The 23534-nt window shown below is 44.7% G+C and overlaps 1 long non-coding RNA gene across 3 annotated transcripts; it reads right to left on the bottom strand.

The window, feature by feature from the left end:
* Positions 1 to 1384: 1384 nt before the first annotated feature.
* Positions 1385 to 21401, bottom strand: LOC111752669 (uncharacterized). Of its 3 annotated transcripts, XR_002787548.2 has the most exons (3): positions 9793 to 15596; positions 9501 to 9572; positions 1385 to 9337 (listed from the first exon to the last, which is right to left on the bottom strand). It is a non-coding gene; the product is annotated as an uncharacterized LOC111752669 (long non-coding RNA). The 3 variants fall into 3 exon arrangements; XR_010317450.1 differs by lacking the exon at positions 9501 to 9572 and having other exon boundaries at positions 9793 to 21401; XR_010317449.1 differs by having other exon boundaries at positions 1385 to 9572; positions 9793 to 21401.
* Between the last annotated feature and the right edge of the window lie 2133 nt (positions 21402 to 23534).

Below are 23534 nucleotides of genomic sequence, written 5' to 3' on the forward strand. Positions count from 1 at the left end.
TGAGAGAAGATGAACTAGATGGCGCCCAGCTACCACCAATGACTGCCCTGACAGGGAATACAACAGAGTCCCCAAAGGAGCAGGAGAAAAGTGGGGTGCAGAACTCAAATTCTAGTGAAAAGATCAGTCTTAACAGTCTGATTGAGACGGGAGGAACCCCAGAAGACATGGCCCCTGGACTCCCTGTTAACCTAGAACTAAAACCATTCCTGAAGCCAACTCTTCAGACAAAGAATAGACTAGACTATAAGACATAAAATGATACTTGTGAAGAGTACACTTCTTAGTTCAAGTAGATACATGAGACTAAATCGGCAGCTCCTGTCCAGAGGCGAGATGAGAAGGCAGAAAGGGATAGAAGCTGGTTGAATAAAATGGACACAGTAAATCACGGGTGGAAAAGTGGAGTGTGCTGTCCTGTTAAAGAGACAGCAACTAGGGTCACTTAAAAATATGTGTATAGATTTTGTATGAGAAACTAACTTAAGCCTAAACTTTCACCTAAAGCACAATAAAAGTTTTTTTAAAAAAAAAAGGGCAAAAGACCACACAAGGGAACTCATTTCACCACACCAAGTTATTGAAAGTTCTGTCCTCTGGTCCCCCACGCTTTACTAATCTGAAAGGCTCCTGACACTTCCGGAGAGAACCTCGTATACATCCTGGCATTCCTAACTGTCTATCTGGGGAGATGATGAAGGAGGGTGGCTCCAAGATAACATGGGCTTCACTTGCACCCATTCTTCCTATGGATTGTAAGGCAGACTCAATCCTGGTATCAGAGGTGAGCCCAGATTGCACCATTCGTTAGCTGATTACAACTTTTGAGATGGAAATTAAAGGCCCCGCCATATCCCAGTTACATTAACACATTGTTGTTGTTAGGTGCCATCAAGCCAGTTCTGACTCATAGTTACGTTATGTACAACAGAACATATTAGAAGAAGTAAAAGACAGGTGAAAGAAAGGCGAGTCTACAGGTGACCTGGAGGAGTGGCCAAGGCCAAGCACATCTCTGGTGGGAGCATTCCACTTCTAATGGCAGTCTGGTTCTCTGAAGCAGGGCCTTCCAGGAGCTGAATGGGAAGCATACCTAGGCCTACCAATCAGCCTCTTCTAAAGAAGTTGTTGCTGTGTGTAGTCAATTCCAACTCATAGTGACCCTACTGGACAGAGTAGAACTGCTCCATGGGGTTTTCTAGGCTATAATCTTTACAAGAGCAGATGGCCAGATCTTCTCTTCCGTGGAGCCACTGGTGGGGTCATCTCTTGAATCTTCACAACAGGATTATTAAGGTAGGTATTTACGATCCCAGTTTTACAGGTGAAGAGACTCAGTCTTAAAGAGATTGTAACAGATACAATCAGTTGCCAAACCCGCAAACCTGCACACCTCTTCCTCCTTTCCAATACAACCCTGATTTTACTCAGGTATCCCAACTTCTCTGCCTGGCCATATACTTCAGGAGCCCCATCATCAGCCTGAGGGCAGGGAGAGGAAATCACGATTTATGTAAGCCAGTAGTGATGAGCCCCTTCTCTTTTCCAGTTATTGGTTTACAGGTAGGTATGTGACACACTTCTGGGGAAGGGGATATGATGCCACATCTTCTAGAAGGCTTCTAGAAATATTTTCTTCCTGATAAAAGAGACAGGCCGCCTTCTTCTGCTGAACATTGTTGGGTCAGCATGAGAATCTTAAACCTGAGGCTGCCATCTTGTAATCACAGGGGCTGCAAGGCTGGGAGTCCATGCTAATACACTGCAGACGGCAAAGGAAGATGTTGGGAAGAAGCTGGTTCTTCATTACATTGATGAGCTGCTGGCATATCTTGAGTTATCTTTAATCACAACTTCTTGTCATAGGATATAAAATTGTTTTTTAATTATTCAGTCACTCAGGGCTGGAATTTCTTTTACTTGCAACCCAAAGCATCCTGATAGATTCAGAAGGTCTTAGGACTTGTCTAAGGTCACACATCTTATAAGCCATAGAGCTTAGACAAAATACAAGGTCTGTGAGTTTACCAATAACATACACTTTCTGCTCTGCTGGGATACACAACAAAGCAGAAGAGTAATTTCACAAGGTCAGTTGGAATCCTTCTGCACAGAAGGAGCTCTCTGCTTGTCAGGCATCTGTCAACTATCTAGTACTAAAAAAAAAGACTCTATGAAACCATTTTTTTTAGTAATACAAAACAAATCTTCTTTTCCCTCCTCACTGTGTTTTTCCTCTCTGAAGCATCACAACTGCTTCTCTTTCTACCCATAGTGTCAAGATAACAGGATTTAATTACCAAATTTATATACCACCAGCATGGCATAAATGCATGGGCCTGAAATAAAATGAATGCAGTTATAAAAAAGGAAAGAAATGCTCTACCAATATGGTGACAGCAGACACAGAGAAGCAGTTTTATTTACTTTATCTCCTTGCAGTAAGCAGTTCAGCCATTTCAAAGAGATTATTGGGTTTTAATGATCCAAGACATTAAAAGACATTTCTCCCAGCAACATTGACACTGTATCTCAGGTAAAGGAGGCGATAAATTCAAAATCTAATGGCCTGTTTTTAGCAACCCCTCCTCACTCATTCCCAAAGGTGGACCTACCATGGCCATTCTCCAGGTGGTGCGAGCCATTGCTGGGGACTTCATTGAAGAATGTTTTTTCATGCCGTCAGTAGGCTGGAAGATCCCTCTATATTAAGACTCAGCAGCTTTTAGGCCATGCAGTGAAGATTACTACTGGCCCTACTCCCAAGTGCCAAAGGGAGAGGGAAAAGAAGGAGAATAATAAGCTGGAGAAGGATGAGAAGAAAGGAAGGAAAGAGGTTGCCAAGTGTGGTACAACAGAACTCTACCAACATGGCATCTCAGCTGCCCTGCCCCTCCAGGGCCACAGGTGGTCTTTCTCTGGACAAAGTCTGAGTTCCAAACATCAGAGTCTCCTTTGGGTTTCCCTGGAGCTGAAGGGTGGCTAGAGAGCAGATAAGAAATATTTTCCAAACTTACATGTTATATTTCCTAGGGATCTGGGGGAACCATCCCCAGGGGACACCATGCCTCAGCCCAAGCAGCTTCCCTTTTTATTTGTTCTATGTTCTGGGCTTTCTCATAAAATTTCTTTTCAAGAAAGGGCTCCACAGTTTTAAAAACCTGGGCAAGGTAATTTCAGCCAACCTCTTTATTTTGCAGAGTCTGAGGACCAGTGAGGGAAAGTAAACGTCTTGGTAGAGATGGTACTAGAATCGGGTTTCCACCATTCCCAGGCTGGTGCTCCCTCTGCTACTCCTGAATTCTTCCTGATGGGATGGATGGCACCTGAAGGGCTGGATTTGAACTTCCACCATCCCCAGCAGCAACCATGCTAGCCAGTAGTTATGCTTTGTCTGGGTAACCAAGAAAATGGCTAAGTGGACTCCTCTTCCCAGGTGTTCCTTCCTGGATTTACAAAGTAAAGATTCACTTATTTATTTGGTATTCCCAATACAGTCAGAATTGACTGAGTCTCCTAATACTTCACAGGCTCCTGGAGTTTTACAGAAAAACCCTGACCTAGACCTATTTCCCTACAAAAACCCTGGCCTAGACCTGTGTCTTAGTTATCTACTGCTACTATAACAGAAATACCACAAGTGGATGGCTTCAACAAAAAACAGAAATTTATTCTTTCACAGTCTAGGAGGCTAGAAGTCTGAATTCAGGGTGCCAGCTCCAGGGGAAGGCTTTCTCTGTTAGCTCTGGAAGAAGGTCCCTGTCCTCAATCTTCCCCTGGTCTAGGAGCTTCTCTGCACAGCGACCCTGGTCCCAAAGGACACACACTCCTGGCTCCTCTTGCTTGGTGGTATGAGGTCCCTATGTCTTTGTTCACATCTCTCTTTTATGTCTCAAAAGAGATTGACTCAAGATACAACCTAATCTTGTAGACTGAGTCCTGCCTCATTAACATAACTGCCTCTAATCCTGCCTCATTAACGTCACATGGGAAAATTACATCAGCTAACAAAACAGTGGACGATCACACAGTACTGGGAATTATAGCCTAGCCAAGCTGACACACATTTTGGGGGGAAACAATTCAACCCCTGGGAATGTGAACAAAATGAGGGACCCTCAGTTCCCCTAGCTGTGAAATGGGGATAATAATAGCATTTACATCTTAGAGTTGTTGAGAGGATTAAAAGAGAGCGTGCACCCAGAGAGTGTGGCACAGTCAGGGTGTTCTTCTCACCTTCTCTCCTCCCAGAACTATATGGACTAAACAAGGTGCCAAGGTGAGAAAGTCCATTTCTTACCCATTTTCTCAAGGATCGGCCCCCTCCCTAAGTATATTGATTCACAGCTGAGTTTTGCAGAGAGAATTCTGGATTTTCTGCTGAACTTAATAAAAATACAAGATTTGGATGCAGCTTCAATAATAGGGTCATGGCCATTAAGAGGGGTCAGCAATTTTACCCACTTAAGTGGAGATTTGGCTCTTTGTCCTGGGGGAAACTCATGGACTGCCTAGCTCAGAGAGCCAATCTGGAAATTGTGTTTTTCTGGGAGGTCAGGGCCCAGGTATCTGAGCTGCTGAAAGTGCTCAGCCTGGGACCGGCCTGAGGTCAAGCAGATGTGAGCAGGTTTGAGGATGGTAACATGGAAGAAGGAGGAGAAATCTAGGTTGGAGCTCGTGATGGAAGGAAACCAGTGCCCTTCTCACAGAGCTTCGAGGTGAGGGGAGGGGAAAGCATAGACCCAAGACAGAACAGGCTGATTCACCATGCCTAAGGGAGCTGCCAGAAACCCTGGTGACGAAGTGGTTAAGTGCTACGGCTGCTAACTAAAAGGTTAGCAGTTCGAATCCCCCAGGCGTTCCTTGGAAACTCTATGGGGGCAGTTCTACTCTGCCCTATAGGGTCACTGTGAGTCAGAATTGACTCGACAGCAGTGGGAGCAGGTTTTAAGGGAGCTGCCGGTGAATTCAAGGCCTCAGGTCTACAAGGGAAACCAAAGGAAATAAAGAACCATTGCTTCTTACGTTAGTATGCACACAACACAGACACAGAGAGGAAAATTCTAGAAGAACTCATGTGTTGAGCCCCAGTCACCTCTTGTGGAAGAAAAAGAAAAGAAACCCCAATTGTGAGAAAACTACTTTGAGAGAGGTGGCCCAGCAGCACTTAGTAGTCGTGGCTGGAGCCAGCTTGCCTGGGTGACATAAGGCCTCTCCAGCATAAAAGCTGAGCAATTTGGGGCAAATTCCTTAGCCTCGGTAAGCCTCATTTCCCGTGGCTATGAAATGGGGCTAGTAATAGCAGTTATATCTTAGAGTTGCGTGAGGATTAAAAGAGAACACGCACCTAAAGCACCTTCAGGTTTAGGATGCTCTTCCCACCTCCCAGGAGGACTATACGGACCCAATGAGGTACCACAGTAAGAAAACCCGAAAAGGGGTTTCCACCTCATCAGTGGGTCAGGGTAGACCAGTGTGTGTGGCCCCACCATGTTCTGGGGCAAAAGGCAAGGTGTTTTGTCTAAGGGGCTTAGGAACAGCAGACCCAGGAAGTGAGCATCACCCTGAAATCTTTGATGAGCCCTCAGAGGAAAGAGGGAGCTAAGTGCCTGTGCTACCCCAAAGGACAGGCCTTGAATTCATTCCCAGGGGTGGCTCTGGGAGGGAGATTTCAACTCAGCCCAAGGAATTTCCTTCTCCTGATGAGAGCCATTCAAGAACAGGAGACGCTGCCTGGAAAAGCTCTCAGCTCCCTTTTCAAAGGGCCTTTAATGTGGTTATAATGTGTGTGTCAGGAAACAACCGTCAGGAGAGCAGAACTGGTGCCTTTGCTGCAGGAACCCTTCAAGCCAGAGCTGGATGATCAAATGCCGGCTGAGGGCGCACTGCACTGCGCAATTACTGGGGTCAGGGGGCCCTCACACCTGGGATGGAAATATCTAGAGCCCAGTTGCACTGTGCACAGTCTGTGTGCCAGGCAGGCCCTGGGTAAGTGCTTCATCCTACAATGCCAGCATGAATTAGGCACTAGTAGGAATTCCCTTTTACAGAAGAGGAAACTGAGGCATACAGATGGCAAGTCACTTGCCCAAAGTTGCACAGTTAGTAAAAGACAGAGCAAGGCTCCAAATCCAGGTGCCCCAGACCCCAGAGCCCATGACCTAACCACTGCTCTGCTCTGCTCTGCTCTGCCCACAGCAGGGTTCATCCTTCCCTGCCTTCATGCAGCTGTGCATGGAAGCTCCGGACGGCAGGCAGCTGTGCATGGAAGCTCGGGGCAGCAGGCAGCTGTGCATGGAAGCTCCAGACAGCAGGCAGATAGCAGCAGGTTCCTGGCACTGCCCTTTGGCCTGGGGTGGGGCCTGGGGCCTCGGTCTCTACATGAGAGAGATTGATCCTGATTGGAGCAGGGGGATCTTGGGAAGTTTCTCTAACAGCACTGGCTGATGTGTTACTTCATCTGCCTATTTCTTCCTTTTTTTTTTTTTTTAGTAGACTTTATTCTTCAGAGCAATTTTCGGTTTCCTGACAAACTGTGTACCAAGTACAAGTTCTCATATACCCTCTCTCTCCCCAGCCCACTGTTCCTTCTATTATTAACATCTTGCATTCCTATGGTGCATTTGTTGTCATTGATGAACCAGTATTAAAGCAGTGTTATTAAACAAAGTCTATAGTTTACATTAAGATTCACAATTTTATAGGTTTCGACAAATGCATGCTAGTATTTATAGCATCATGCAGAACAGTTTCACTGCCCTAAAAAATGCCTCATACTCCACCTAGTCATCCCTCTCCCCACTCTGAGCCACTGGCCCTATTGCTTTTCTATGCATAGGAGATGTCAGTTCAACATCTGTCAGCTCCCATCAGCACCCACGTCCCGCCCCACCTGGCGTCAGCATGGCCAGCACTGTACTTTAGAGCCTCAGCCCACCCTCCCAGCCTGCCCTGGCAGCTCCCTCCTCCTCCCCCGCCATACAGAGACGTGAGTCATTGACAGCAAATGGGTGAGAAGGAACAGAGAAAGCAGAATCAAGACATTAAATCGTAAGGGCAGCAACAATTAATATTTAACTTGAAAATTACCTTGGAAGAGAAAGTCCAGGCTATTCACATGGAAATCATATGCATATCATAGGCAAACACTCTCTACACCTGGCCCATGTAATTGTTCTGTAAACCTGCCTGCCCAGCTCCAAAGGGCAGCTTGAGGGCCCCCCATTCTGCCTTAGGATCCACACCCCCAGCCAGGACTTAGGGAGGAAGAGCTGAGAAGCTGGGGTGGGGTTCCCTTGATGACATTGCTCAAGTGACACCAGGTAGTTCTGGAAAGCCCCAGGCCAAAGTCCCTTCCAGCTCTTGAGACCATGCTCCACCTGCCAGGGAGAGCCCCTGACCCCACATCCCAGCTCCCCAGTCTACTCCCCAGAAGTGCCTTCCTGAAGGTCTCCAGTGACCTCCTGATGACCAAATCCCAACACCTCTGCTCCATCCTTCACTTCCAGGCAAGACCAGGCACACCGCTGACAGCTGACATGGGCTCCATCTGTGACCCGGCACTCCCAGTTCTCCTCTCTCCCCTCTGACTGCGCCCCCCTCAGGCCCTGTCATCTTAGCTCCAGGATCAGAAAGATCTTGAGTAGGCCCTTTGTCAGCCTCTCTCTGACATTGGCTGGGCAGGGGGTTAGGTCTCCTGAGAATGCGGGGCAGGGCACTTGTCCTACATGAGGCAGGGAAACAGCCCAATCCCCCAGTCATCCTGGGCAAGCCCGAAACACAGGGAAACTGGAGACCTAGAGGTCAGGCCTGGGACCACAGGTCAGATTTTCTCACAGTTGGGAGCTCCCAGGGGGGATGCAGCCCCATGTGCCTACACTCACACTGTACCTGGGCTCAAATCAACATCTCCTCAAACTGTAGCCAAAAGGGGCAAAGGAGCGTGTCAGGCAAAGCACCAAGAAGAGCAGCTCCCAGTGCAGACCCAGGCCCTTCCCCTCTGGGAGTAGTTCTCTGCTCTTCCTTGGTAAGAGCTTTTACCATTTTCACTTGTTTTCATTCTGTATCCCCAGCACCCTGCAGAGCTACCTCATACATTTGAGAGAGGATCATATGAAAAAATGCCTATAACCAGCTCAGCACATCACCCTGTCCACGTTCAGGACCTAATCCATGGTAACTGCTCATGATAACACGTGTTGACATGAACCAAGAGTCTAGGGTTTCATAGGTGTTAGTCTCTTGTTCCCCACTGGTTCCCAGAGCCCACAACAGTTTGTTGGGAGGAAGAAGATGCTCTAGGCACCAGATCCACCATCATCACTATGCCCAGGAGGGGCCAGGTTGATGGTGGAGAACATACCTCATCCTGTACACCCTTCTGGGCTGCCAAGAAAAGTTCAGATGTTGCCCCCAAAAGGAGCTGATGATTCAAGTGGTGAGATAGCAATGACTGGCCTTTTCTGGTGGGTAGTGCGTGACAGCAGGGAGAGAGGATGGAGGCAGTGGTGATGTTGATGCACGGGTGGGTGGGTTTCTATGAGAAAGCTCTCAGAAGAGGAACACTGGAGTTAAGATTTAAGAGTTGGAGTGGGAGTTTAAAATAAAGGAAGAGAGAATATGTTCAGGGCTTTGGAAATAGCTTGGGCCAAAGTACTGTGTGGCCTTGAAAAGTGTGAGTTCTTGACTAGAGAATTGTCAGTCCCTTGGGGAGCTGTGTCCTGGGGCGGCTCCTCTGATGTGATGACACCCATGACTGACTGGGTTCTTCATTCAACCACTGGATAGTTACCGAGCATCTGCTCGTAAGATGGCATCCATTCAAATGGAAGAGGGTGGTGGGGAAACAAAGCCATGATTTACCAACTTTTGAGAGGAAAAAATATTATATGGACACATTAACCATAAACATGAGATAAAAAGTACATCCGACTTTCAGAAATATTAAAATGTGGAAAAAAACATGATCTGAGATCTGGAGAAATATAAAATAATAATAGTAAAAATATAGTAATGAAATCATAAAAGGCACTTTATTTTAATTACAGCTCACTTGGTTGCAAGGAAGTAAAACCTGCTCAGAGTAGTTAAGTATAAAGAATACAGGGCAATTTTGTGAAATTCAACAGCAAGAAATATCTCTGGGCCCCACAGGAACTGTGCTGGGAACCAGGATATCACCAAGAACGGCACCAGCCACCCTCTCCCTGGTTTCCTTTTTCTGCTTCCTCCTCCTTGTATGTCTGCGTCTTCTCCTCTTGCTTCACTAGCCAGCTTCCCTGCCAACTTAACTTTTGACTGGCCATGGCTTTGACTGGTTCAGGTATCAATTTGAGTCCTGCAACAAAAAAAACATAGACCCTAAGTAACAGTTGACTTAAGCAAGATCCATGTTTGTTTCTTGCTAAGAAAGTCTAAGCTACCATGTGGGTCTCCTCTGCAAAGCTGGTGAGGGGCTATGCTCCTTGTGGTTTGCTATTCTGTCATTCCTAGGTGGATACCTGTACTTCGTGGTCCAGATGGCAGACACCACATCCACACGACAGCCAGCAGGATGGCAGAAATGCGTAGCCCTAAAATTGCACACATCACCTTCACTCATTTACCATTGGACAGAATGCAGCCAGTTCACCAAGCTAGCTTTAAGGGAGCCCAGGAAATGTAGCCTTTGACTAGGCAGTCAAAGGGGGCAATCAGCCATTTCTGACACACCCTGGTCCATTATTTGTAGTGGTGGGAGGGGGAGAGTATTGAGAGGAGTCGCATGGTGGAAACATGACAGCCTGGACTCACCTCTTCAATGGAGTCCAGGGAGGAGGACAGGGAGCAGGTGCTCAGCAGTACAGGCCAGCCCCGAGCTGAACCCATTCCCCACCCTGCACTCTGCACCATAGTTTTGTTGTAGTTGTTGTCAGCTGCCGTCCAGTCAGCCCCTGACTCGTGGGAATCCCATGTACAACGTAGCCAAACACTCCTCAGTTCTGCTCCATCCCCGTGACTGGTTGCAGATCAGACTGCTCTAATCTACGGAGTTTTCACGGCTGACTTTCAGAAGTAGATCACACCTTTCTTCCAATATCTGTCTTATTCACGGCTGACTTTCAGAAGTAGATCACACCTTTCTTCCAATATCCGTCGTAATCTGGAAGCTCCGCTGAAACCTGTTCAGCATCACAGCAACATGCAAGCCTCCACTGGCAGATGGGTGGTGGCTGTGCTTGAGGTGCATTGGCTAGGAATCGAACCTGGGTCTCCCACGTGGAAGAGGAGAAGTTTACCACCAAACCACCACTGCCCGCACTAGGTACCATACAAGCAGTTATGTAGTCACAACTTCTGACCTGTAAAACCACTGAGAGGGACCATCTAGTGAAGGGACCTAGCACAGGGTGAGCGGTGTAGAGAGTCTTAGGAGTTTCACCTCAGATGAAACTACTTTATCTCTTTTGAGCCAAAGAAAGCAAGTTAGGTTTAGGTTTGAGAAGGAAAGAGAGGAACCAGAGGAAAGAGAAACAATTTACTGTGTTCAAGTTCAAATTAAAGAATTCTTATATGAGTTCTGGACCCCTGGTGGCACAGTCATTAGAGCTTGGCTGCTAACCAAAAGGTTGGCAGTTCAAACCCACCAGCTGCTCCCTGGAAACCCTATGGGGCAGTTCTACTCTATCATATAGGGTCACTATGAGTCAGAATCGACTCAACAGCAATGGGTTTGGTTTGGGTATATGAATTCCAGCAAACTGTCCTACTGTTTCCTCATCTAGATTTAAAAAAAGCTTTGTGGGAGTGGGGCTAAGAGGATTGTCTGAGATAATGTATGTGTCTAGCCCACAGTAGGCACTCAATAAAATGGTAGAGTTTTTTTAGATTGGAGTGCACAGAAGCGGAATACCCAGCTCAGGCAAGGTGTCCCTGCATGCTGCTTCGCCCCCATGCTTGTGCGTTCTCACTTTCCTTTTTTCAGTTCTTGGGGAAGTGGTTCTCCTGTCCTAGGATCCTTGGAATTCTCTCTCACTCCTAGAAATTCTGATTTTGGTAGACCGTGAGTGAGGCCCAGACATCTGCATTTTCTTGCCAGAAAATGTTGGGCATGTGATTGTAGGACTAAACTTTGAGAAATACTGCAGGAAGAGAGATGTCTACCTCTGTAGTTGACTTTGCTCATCGACACAGTCATGTTCTTACAAAATGGCCAGCATTGTGCTTGGAGGAATACAACTTTTCTGATTTTTCTACATGGTGCTCCCTGGGAGCTGAGAGATGGAGTTGTGGGGAGAGAGGCCGAGGTGATGCTGGGGCTTCGCTTGGTCATAAAAGCTTTTGTGGAGCCTCCACGAGCCTAAGTAATGACCTGTCCCTTCTAATGGGTGTTGGCATTGGAAAACCAGCTCATGTTTGAGCAGCATCTGTGGCTGAGCCAGGACCAGAGTGTACAGACTGATTGGAGACACTCAAACACTATTAGTAGTGGGGCTGGTTGGGGCCAACCTCCAGGACTGCGAAATGCTGCTTCTTCAGGGAGCTGATGAATCTTTGAGAGGCCAGCTCATCACAGACTTGAATTGAGTCATCCTGGCTCACGCCTCAGAAGTGACCCCTGGTGCCCTGGGTGAGGCAGGGGCCTGGGCACAGATAACCCAAGCACAGCCCTCCCTGGCCCTTCCCTTGCACGCTCCAGACACAGAGTTGGCCCTCAGTTCTCCGTGGATGACAGTTACTGGGTTTTATTCTGATTACCAAAGAATTATACAACCATCTTAAAAAATGGTTTTTGAAAATACAGAAAGGCATAAAGGGAAAACAAAAGCCACCTGTAATCCTACCACCCAGAAATAACCATTATTAACATTTTATAGTAACAGACTGCTAGTTTTTTCCTATGCATATATTTGCATAAAATTGCATACGGACATCAAATTTTTCTTTTACTGAATCCTCTGCTCTGCAACCTCCTTGCTGCTTCACTTAACAATATTTGGTATTTTCCGCACATCATCAAATGTTCCTTGACAGCCTTATTTTTAATAGCTCATCATATGCTAGCACAGGGATGCACAACAATTTAATTTGGACATTTAGATTATTTCTTTTTTTTGCTCCTTTGTGTGTGTGTGGTGTTTTGTTTGTTTTTGTAACTATAAGTCTTACTGCATGTCAGTAATGAGCTTTCTTAGGGTTGATTCTGAGAAGCTAAATTCTTAGGTCAAATTTTTTTTATTTAAGGTTTTAGGTACACATCACAGAATTGTAGCCGTTCGAGTCATGCTCGAAGAAAAACGGAGACCCACATCAGGCTTCAGCATGTGGGGAGGGCAGTCTTGAACTGGGGACTTGGTCTATTCAAAGCTCAGTTTCTGACACCACCAGGGGACATTTGGTCAAGCTTGGAAGGTTAGGAGGGGACCACTCCCCCTAAAAAGAAGACCCCTGAGAGTCCTTTCATAATCTACAGAAGATTCCTCTTCTGCGATTATACTCAAAGCATTTTAGGGACTTTATGCTAATCTTTATCCGGCCTATAGCAATTCTTTCTAAAAACCAGACTTTTGACAGAAGTTCTTTTTTAAAAATAGCATTTTAGTACATGCCATGATCATCGTTACTTATTCAAATGTGTTGATGGTAGAGTAGGCGGAGGGGGATGTTGGCATCGGCATGGCAACCAGTGACTAACCGAATTCCCTTCACAGCTGATGACGGCATCTTCCACTTACATGGGGCCAGAAACAGATTTTCTTCCCCTTACGGTAGAGAAAATGTTAACCAACCATGACCTAACTTTTTTTAATTCTATTTTTAGTTTTTGCCACCTTCTGGGCCAGTAAGTTGAGCAAGTTTACTTCCCACCCTGTAAAATAAGCTTCCTTTTGATCTGCAGTTACCTCTTCCATGTGTAAAACATGCCCCCCAATTACTGTAATGGTACTAGGGTACTAGGCACTCCGCAAGGTTTATATAGGTTCTTTCTTTTAATCCTTATAGAAACCTTACGATGTGGTGTCATTATTATCATCGTTTGTCAAACAGATGAGGAAACTGAGGTGGAGGTTAAATGGCTTGCTGAAGGATGCAGAGTTCTCAAGAAAGAAAAGAAAGTGGAAATGAGTGGTGGGCTCCAGGGGTTGAGGGACTAACCGCTACCTGACCCTGGCCACGTAGAGTATATCAGGTCTCTTCCATTCCAGGGACCTGGGATTTGATGAATCAGTTCATGGTCAACCAGCAGATTTTCTTCCATGTTATGGTTCTTGAACACATCCTTCTTTAGACTTTCCAGGCTAGAAAGTGTCAGTACCTCAGTCTGTCCTCATATAAAAGCTCATTCCTTTATTTGCCTGATGTAAGAAACCCCAGAAATTAAACAAGTTTTTCCTCTCCTTTCTTTTAGTCACTTGTATAGCACCTAACCTCATGACCTCTCAGTTTCCTCATTTATGACACTGTGAAAACTAACGGTTGGCTCTCATAGGATTGAAATGTGATTGGGCGGTGTATGTAAAAGCCCTTCTTACGGGGCCCAGCACACAGCAAGTGCTCAATAAAGCCTACTTCCTTCCGTCCCTTGTTGGGCTTTCAACGGTAACCTGCCTCCATTGTTGAGACTCTGGACGAGGGTCAGCACTGATCTCTCCACGCTCGTCCTGATAATAGGCGGAACTGGTGCTCCTCTCCAAGGCTTCTGCACAGGCCCTCTCAGGTCAAAGGTCCACAGTAGAGAGAAGGGAGCTCAGCCTGGGAGAGTGGTGAAGGCAGGCGTGCCACCTGCATGAGAGGTCCATCAGGTGTTATTGTAAGAAACGACTCCATAATTCACAGACAAGGGTCTCATAGTCACTTACTGGCCCTTTGAACTCTGTGGAGACAGCATCATAAACAAGCAAAATAAGGATCATCAGTGACACATGCCTGGTGAAATCTTTTCAGAAGGAACTGCTAACTATACAAACACAAGATAGAAAAGGATTGGAGGAAATCAGTTATGAGTAAAGGGAAAGAGGTCAGAGTAAACCACAGGCTGATCATGAGCCAGTATCAAGAGTGCATCAACACAGTTCACCTTTAAGGGATGGCACTATACCTGTTGCCATCAAGTCAATTCTGACTCATACCGACCCTACAGGAGAGAGTAGAACTGCCCCATAGGGTTTCCAAGGAGCGTCTGGAGGATTCGAACTGCCGACTTTTTGGTTAGCAGCAGAGCTCTTAACGACTGTGCCACCAGGGCTCCATGGTGGCACTATGCAGCCATGAAAAAGGATCTGCCAGAATGTTATTTAATAACATGGGGAAATATTCACAATATATTAGTAAAACAATTTACCGAGCAGTGTCCTCATCTGCTAATGCACGATTATTGTTGTTAGGTGGTGTTGACTCAGCTCTGACTCATGATGACCTCGGATGTAACAGAGCGAAATGGTGCCCGGTCCTGCGCCACCTGCATGATCGTCGATGTGTTTGAGTCTGTTGTTGTGGCTATGTGTCAGTCCATCTCGGTGAGGGTCCTCTTTACTACCAAACATGATGTCTATTTCTAGTGATTGCTCTTTCCTGATGACATGTCCAAAGTAAGAAAGCCAAAGTCTCTCTATCCTCTTTTCTAAGGAGCACATTCTTCTAAGGCTGATTTGTTCATTCTACTGAGAGTCCACAGTATGTTCAACATTCTTCACCAGCGCCGTAATTCGATTGCGTCAATTCTTATTCTGTCTTTATTTTTTATTGGCCAGCTTTCACATGCATATAAGGAGATTGAGAAGACTATGGCTTGGGTCAGCTGCACCTTAGTCATCAAAGTGACATCTTTGCTTTTTAAGAGTTTAAAGAGGTCTTTTGCAGCAGATTTGCCCGATGCAATAAGTCATTTAACTTCTTGACTGCTGTTTCTATGAACATTGATTATTGTTCCAAGTAGAATGAAATCTTCAACAACTTCACTTTTTTCCTGAAATGTATTGAATGATCACAATATTATATAACTACATATACTCTGGTAGCACAGTGGTTAAGAGCTTGGCTACTAACCAAAATGTCTGCAGCTCAAATCCAACAGCCACTCCTTGGAAACCACATGGAGCAGTTCTACTCTGTCCTGTAGTGTCACTATGAGGCAGAATCCACTCAACAGCACCAGGTTTGGTTGGGGTTTTTATATACACCAAAAACAGGAAGTTGTTGTCAGGTGCTGTTGAGTCAGTGCCGACTCATAGCGACCCTATGTAAAATAGAAGGAAACGCTGTCCGGTCTTGCACCATCCTCACAATCCTTGTTATACTTGAGCCCATTGTTGCAGTCACTGTGCCATTCCATCTCATTGAGGGTCTTCCTCTTTTTCACTGACCCTCTACTTTACCAAGCATGGTGTCCTTCTCCAGGGATTGATTCCTCCTGATAACATGCCCAAAGTATGTGAGATGTATTCTCTCCATTCTTGCTTCTAAGGAGCATTCCGGTTGCATTTCTTCCAAGACAAATTTGTTCATTCTTTTGGCTGTCCATAGTATATTCAGTATTCTTTGCCAACATCATAATTCAAAGGTGTCAGTTCTTCTTCTGTCTTCCTTATTCATTGTCCAGCTTTCACAGGCATGTGAGGCAATTGAAAACACCATGGCTTGAGTCAGTTCCACCTTAGTCTTCAAGATGACATCTTTGCTTTTTAACACTTTAAAGAAGTCTTTTGCAGTGTATTTGCCCAATGCAATGCGTCGTTTGATTTCTTGACTGCTGCTTCATTGGGTGTTGATTGTGGAGCCAAGTAAAACAAAATCCTTGACAACATCAATTGTTTTTCCCGTTTACCATGATGTTGCTTACTGGTCCAGGGATGAGGAGTTTTGTTTTCTTTATGTTGAGGTGTAATCCATACTGAAGGCTGTAGTCTTTGAACTTCATCAGTAAGCACTTCAAGTCCCCTTGGCTTTCAGCTAGCAAGGTTGTGTCATCTGCATAACACAGGTTGTTAACAGGAAGAGTATGTACCAAAGTTGTAATAGTAGCTCCCCTGAATGGTTAGATTATGGTTTGAATTTTGATTTTCATGTTCAAAAATAAAATTTTCTACAATAAACATTTACTTATTTTGTAATCAGGAAAAAAAATATGCACCCTTTTTAAGGAACACTAGCATTTATTTTACTGGGATTGTAAGACTGTAAAGACTATTTTTGCACTTGAGCTTATAGATAAGGCCCTATCAAGAACACTGGGCCATTTATTTATTTAACAAAATCACTGTGTTAGGCACTATTCTAGGCCCAGTTCTGGGCTTTGGGGTAGAAGGAACATGAAAACTTGGGAATGTTCAAGGGAAGAATGGAGACTCCCTAGAGAATCAGAGAATGTGTATCAGTCAGGATACGCTAGGACACGCTACTCAAAATGTTATCCCTGGAGGAGCAACACCAACACAACCCCAATGTTTGCTTAGAAATGCCAATTCTCAGGCTAACCACAAAAGTGTGAAGTCAGAATCTCTTGGGCAAGGCTCAGAAACGTGCTTTAACAAGTGCTCCTGATGATTCTGAAGCAGCTAGGTAAGCAATGTGCTAGGTTATGCTGCAGTAACAAATGACCCTCAAATCTTAATAGTTCATAGCAGCAAAGATTGCCTTCTTATTTGCACTACGGGTCCATGCAAGCTAGTTGTGCTCCTCTTGGAGATAGTCTGACTGGCCCAGCCCCCTCTGTCTGGAACATTGCCCGTCATCATGGCAACGGGAAAGGAGAAAGCAAGGAATGTGGGGGGAAATGAGAATGTGCTCTAAAAGCTTCTGCTCAGAAGTGTTGTTGCTCCCATCTCATTGGCCAAAGCAACAACTGTGACCAAGCCTGCCATCAATGCGGTTGGGAAACACGAACTTCTCCAGGAAAAGGCAACAACATTTTTTAAATGTTTTTATTTTAAGATAATCGTAGATTTATAGGCATTGTAAGAAACAATACAAAGAGATCCTGTATACCCTTCACCCAGTGTTTCCACGTGGTAACATAGTACAATATCACAACCAGGAAACTGACATTGGAACAATCTACCAGCCTTCTTCAGACGTCACTGGTTTTGCATGCACTCATTTGTGTGTATGTGTGTGTTTAGTTCTATGCAATTTTTTAATGCAGAAAACATTTTTGAATAATAATCTTGTCTATACACCAGGTAAAAGGGTAGGATTGTTTAAGTAGAGAGGTAAGGCTGATGATCTCTCCTCCTAATAAGATTCCTATTAAGATTATTATTATGGAGAACAGCAGAACTTAAGCAGAGAAAAGAAAAATAATCTTCAAATCTATCCTTAAAATGAGTCTATAAATGCAATGGAAATTTGCAGGTTTTGCCCACCCAGCATCTGTTCTCCCTGCTGGCGGCAGAACTTGTATCTTGCCCTGGGAAACCACCCCTCCCCCATTCTCAGGTCACATGGTACAAGTGGGATTGACCCCATTCCAATCTCTAAGTGTGGGCACCTGGCTCAGGCCCAGCCTCACAGCATGTTCCATTCCCCTGGTCATAGTCATTGGTTCAGGGATGAATGCATGAACCAAACTGGTCAAGTAAGAACCAATCCCAAGACTATTTATTGAAACTATTAATAAAAAGGCTCTCTTTTCACCAGGGTTGCTAAACTGGTAAATTGTAAGCTTGGATCTGTTTGAAGCCAACAGGTATAGAATTTCTGCCTGAGAATGAAATCAACACTAAAAGATGGAGCAAGAGAGACCGAGCCCTGATGACCTAGTGTATGTTCCCCTGAACCTAGCCATACCTGAAACTTCATCTTTGTTTGGGCTTTCCATCTAAATGAGCTAAATAAATCCAACTTTCTCTTTTATTGTTGCTTAAACTAATTCAAATTGGATTTCCTATCACCTGTCCCTAAGCGTCCTTGAGTCCTGACTTGTGCAATAAAGGACTTCCCAGTACTAGAAAGGTAATCAAAGGAGGGTGGTGATTCTCCTTTTCCCAATAAATTAAGAAAAGATAATTATATAGAGATTGACACATAGACACACACACACATATGCATATGTGTGTGTGTATGTACACACATATTTTTTCCCCATCTACCTAAACCCTGTTCAGAAACTGCCTACCTAAAAAAGTCAGTCAATAGGCCCAAGAAAATGGAATAAACTCTCTCCTTGCCTTTTCCTTTGAATGGGTTTTCTCACACTTGTGAGGGAATTTTCAGATCTGAAAAAAAAAAAATTGTGTAGGGGGACTCTTCGTTGCTGAATGATTATGATTGTGAGACTGATTTTACTGGGCAAATTTTGAGTCTAGTAACTATGAAGGCTGTAGAGAAAGCTATAAAGTAAACAGTATTCTCAGGGTCTCTGCAACGTTATTTCGCCTCCCAAGGGTTTCCAAACCAGCCTAAGTGCTCACGTGGCTATGCAGGTAAGTGCTGACAGATTGATGCATTTTCCTCCTTGAACAGAAAACCGCATGTGTGGGAATCAATAAAATATGCAAATGAAGCCTCGTGCTTCAGAGCAGTAAATGTGGGTATTTTAATTTCCCTTGATATGGACAAATACAGCCATAAGAAGTTTCTTTGGGGAGCTTTGTCATCTGCCATTTACAGCGAATAGGAAGTTTGCAGCAATTAGCCAAGGAGGAGAATTACCCGGCAGCCCGTGCAGACTCTCTGCACAGCCCGGAGGCCATAAAGTGCCAGCACGTGTTAGTACCAGCCACCCCCAAAATGCACAGACCCTCCCAGGAAACTACTTGAGAAACATAGAAAAAAAAAAGTGAGTCCTAAATTGTGAAATTACACTCTGTTCTTCTGCTTGCTCAAAGAGCTGCCATTTGGCTGCTATTGTGTTTTTGAAACCCAGGGTAAGGAACATTTATGCCGCTGGAAACTTAATTGTGGCTTGTTTCGAAGATTTATCCCTTTGTGGGAAATTACAGTTGAGCTTCGTGACCCCGTTTTCGACGGTCTGTCTGTCACTTCGGCTGGGCTGTTCTCCGGGCTGGAGCAGCCCAGGTGGAGGCAGCGGTGGCATCTGACGAGCACTGCGGGGCGGGGTCGGAGGACAGCGTCTGGGCTCTGCCACCTACCGCTCCATCGTCACCGCTGCGTGGCTCGCCATTCCTGAGCCTGGTAACACAGACTGTTAATACCTGTTCCATAGCTTTGCGGTAAAGGTTAGAAATAAGTAAGAAATTCAAGATGCCTTCGTAAACAAAAAGGCATATGAGATGTTATTACTGCAGATACCTGTCATATTCTAGAAACCACACAGCAGATAGTCTCTCTAATTTCTCTTTCCTTCCCTCCCCCTTCCCAGTTCCTCTCTTTTTCTCTCTCTCTAAATTTCTCTCTCCCTTTCTGCCTCTATTTCTGTTTTTCTCTCAATCTCTCTCCCTCTCTCTTTCTGAGCATTTCTCTCTAATTTCTCTCTCCCTCCCTCCTCCTCTTTCTCTCGTCCCTCCCTCTAAATTTCTCTCTCCCTCTCTCAACTTCTGTCTGTCTCCCACCTCTCTCTTAATTTCTCTCTCCCTCTCTCCCTGTCTCTCAACTTCTGTCTCTCTGTCACACACACACACACACACGCACACGTGTACACGCGCACACACAAAAAACCCGCCATGTATGGAAGACTGTGATTTTCTATTATGGTATAGTAACTTCAAAAAAGTGGGATTACAGTAAAAATATAAAAGATAGACTTTTATTACACTTTGGGGTTTAGCTGATGAAAATAATCAGATTCTGAAGTAGAATAAGGATACAAAAGATTTTGAGCCCTTCAAGATGCCAACAGGGACAAGAGGAAGTTTTTGGAAGTTCCACTGAAGTTCCTTGGTATTGGATGATTGTGGAACAGCAGTGAGCGCACAACATGAAGAGTCACAACAACCAGTTTCAGTCTTCGCCTACATGGCCTCAGCAGTTTCCTTCCTGCCTGCCCCAGAGTGGTTTTCTCACCTGTAACGCTGGAATTAGAGAGTGTTAGTGTGGGAATAGAATTAGATAACACAGAAGAAGCTTTTAGCCCAGTGTGTGGCAAGAAGCGAATGCCAAGAATGGCTATTATAGGAAGAAACTTGGGACTCCAGCAGAGTGAAGGACTAAGCATTTTTTATAAGGCAATGGAGGAAATAGAGAGACATAAAAACTATCCAAGGTTTGTCAGCAGATTAGGCAATATCTTTTCTGCTTTCAAGTTTACTGTTTTCTCTCCTTCATTGTCACCTCAACCGCATATCGCTCTGATTTTATATAAACCCTGTGTCCCAACTGTGAAGCCCTGTGGAAATGAAACACCTAATGATATTTCCAACTTTAAGAAAGATTCCAGTCGGGCAGCTCCAAGCTGGTCAATGCTTTGCATTGATGCCACGGACGAAGAGTTCGTTCCCGGCACTAACGTTGTTAGAGGAAAGGTCTGAACAGAGACGCAGGCCAGGGAAGCTGGACGGCTTCCCGGAGCCAGCCAAGTCTTTCCAGCCCTCCCGCATCATTTTGTTTGAAATAAATTCCCAGAATATAAGATTCCACATTTGGAAAAAAGTTCCAAAGCGACATATAAATGTTATTTGGCTGATGAGCTTCTTTACGGCAGCCAAAGCTGTTTTCCACACCATCAGTACAAATAATCAAGAGTTGACTCTGGTTCAATAGGGGAATATTTTAAAAATCCCATAAGCAGCATTCTTATCATACCTCATTTAGAATGGCCAAATACCACCTCGCTTGTTTTCTTTCTCCTTCCAAGCATAGGCTACAAATCATATTTATATAGTAAAATGATGGCTCTCCCCACTGGTTTGTGGTTACGTTTAGAATCAGGAATGTATCTTATTAACTTTACATATACAGTGCCTGGCACAATTGCAGGAACATAGTAGGAACTTGAAAAAATGTGTTCAGGTATTGAAATGATAATAATCTGTATGAGCAGATAAATGAATGATTTATCAAAAGAGCGGTTTTGTATGCAACAAAAGTACAAAATAGTTAGAGCTGTACAGACGTAAGCAAAGACAGATTATGAAAGCACGAATCCATAATCCATACCTCCTATAAACATTTACTGAGAACCTACTATGTGCCACATACTGTGATAAGTACTAGAGATACAAAGATGAACAGGGCGTGCTTCCTGCCTTCACGAAGCCCAGACTGATAGGAAAGGAGCAGGTATTGGCCAAGGTCCTTGGTTGCAGATAATAGAATCCACTCGAGCTAATTTAAACTGAAACTTATTAGTGAAGGTTTATAAATATCTCACAAAATCACTGGGAAGGAACAGACTCCAGGCTGAGCTTCCAAGATTGCACCAAAACAAGCTGCCTTTGCCACAAACAGGAACTTCTGAATCAGAAAGTCATTACCACTCCTTTTGGCGTAACCTTACCACATCTGCCATTATCCTAGCCAGCAGAATGGATGGCCCGTGCCCCCCCTCTTTTCTCATGAAACTTAGATCTGAATCCAAGTCCTGCATGGGTGTATCTGACTGGTGGAATATAAATCAATACCTGCATCCTGGCACAAGAGGCTTGGAAATGTGGGCATTCTTAGATGGGAATGTGGAATTTATACGAGGGGGAACTATCTGAATGTGGAGAAGCTATTCAGAAGATGCAGGGCTGCTATGAATGATAATTGCCCTCTGTAATGAATAAACAGCTACAGTACAAGGTAAGAAGGATCTGACAGATATATACACAGGATACTTAGGAATTAGAAGAGTCTTTGGGATTATAGAAGAGGCTTTAATAATTTAGCATGATAGAGCAACATGGAAGTTCATCTCCTGAACTGGGCCTTGGCTGACTAGGGTTTAACCAGGCAAACAAGGGCAAGGAGAAGATAACCTGGTGATAGTCAACATTAAAAAAATACTCAAATAATTTTGAGAACCAACCAGCTTTGTGCTATGTACCAAAGATACAGCTGCGAGCAAAAAGACTCTTGCTTTTTCCTCATGGATCTCACAGTCCAGGACAACACAAGGAAAGATGTAAGGATTTTACTAGAAGGAGTCCCTGGGTGGTGCAATCAGCTAACATGCTCACTGCTAAACAGGTTGGAAGTTCAAGTTCACCCAGAGATGCCTCAGAAGAAAGGTCTAGCAACTGACTTCTGAAAAGTCAGCCATTGAAAACCCTACGGAACATAGTTCTACTCTGATACACAGCGGGTGGCCATGAGTCAGAGCTGACTCAACGGCAACTGGTTTATTTTGCTAGAAGGTAGAATACACTTGACATGACAATCACGGCACCGTCCCGAGGGAGATGCCAGAGGCAGCCATGTTGTCTTCTGCCCTCACCCTGGCTGCGTGGAGATTGAGTGGGCATTGGCCTGAGGACAGCTAATCCATGTCGGTCAGTGACCTCTGAGTTGGCATGAGCAAAACTTTTCCCAAACAGAGACAATGGTGACCGGCTGCCAAAATTCCATTCTCTCTAAGGGTTGAAGTAGGAGGGAAGTGAGATAATTCAGCAGTCAATTAATGGAACTAGAAGCAGAAAAGACTTGTCTGCACATCAGGTAAGAGGAGCTAAGAGGGGCTAAGAAAGAACCCAAGTTTAGGGTAAAGAGAAGATACAAAATCTATAAGGTCTAGGACAGAGGCCCTGGCTAGTGGGTGAGGGAATGAAGCGGAATGGCAGGAGCAGTTGAAGCCAAGGCAGACACATCCCAGGAACAGTCGAAGCCAAGGTAGAGACGCAGTAATGGCAGAGGATCAATAAACTCCTGCTAAGGAGGGCAATGGAAGAACCCAGCCTCAGGAGCTGTGCAGGATCCTTCCATTTCCTGAGCTCTGTTCCAGTCTCTGCAAAGCCCAGCTAAGAAGCTGTGCCTGTGCTTCTGGGAGGTCCTGCCTTTTTAATTTCCACCTGCATCCTGAAAACCCTGGCCGTCCTGTGAGGTCGTATCCAGCATCTCTGTTCCACACATCAACGAAGACAGTGGGAAGTTGAAAGGCCTGGAACTTGGCCCACCCAACATGGAGCAAGGAAACTATCTTTTTTAAAATGAAAAATGAAACCAGAGTTAAACAGTAATTGATAACAGTTTAAATTTAGATCTAGTCACATTGAATTTGTACCTATATGTTTATTTCTTACCAAAATGCTGTATCATGTTTATTGACTTGAGTTGCTATGAAAACATTCCTAACAATGAGTAAAACAGTGTGTGCTATTATCACAGCCTCCCACTCCAATAGCCTTTGTTTGACCCTTTCTGGAGATGAAGTTTGAGAGCTTAAGGGAGCTGGGGTCACCAGGAAAGCAAATAACAGGAATGCAAGCTTCATTTTATATTTTTCAAGGAAACCTACTTTACATTCGGAACAATAGTCCTTCTTTCTTACCCTCAGCATGTAGTAAAATGCTAAACACATATCCGTTGCTCTTAAATGCACTTTGATTGATAATGCTTAAAATCAAAGGATGTTCAAATAAAAGTTTTTGCTTCTGTATGAAGTCAGGTTTGAAAAAGAAAGGCTCTGGGTTACTGTCCTAAATGGTGTAGTCATATGCCATTACTGGAGCTTTCTCCTTAGC

Source organism: Loxodonta africana, chromosome 13 (genome assembly GCF_030014295.1).
Source record: "Loxodonta africana isolate mLoxAfr1 chromosome 13, mLoxAfr1.hap2, whole genome shotgun sequence".
NCBI lineage: Eukaryota > Metazoa > Chordata > Mammalia > Proboscidea > Elephantidae > Loxodonta > Loxodonta africana.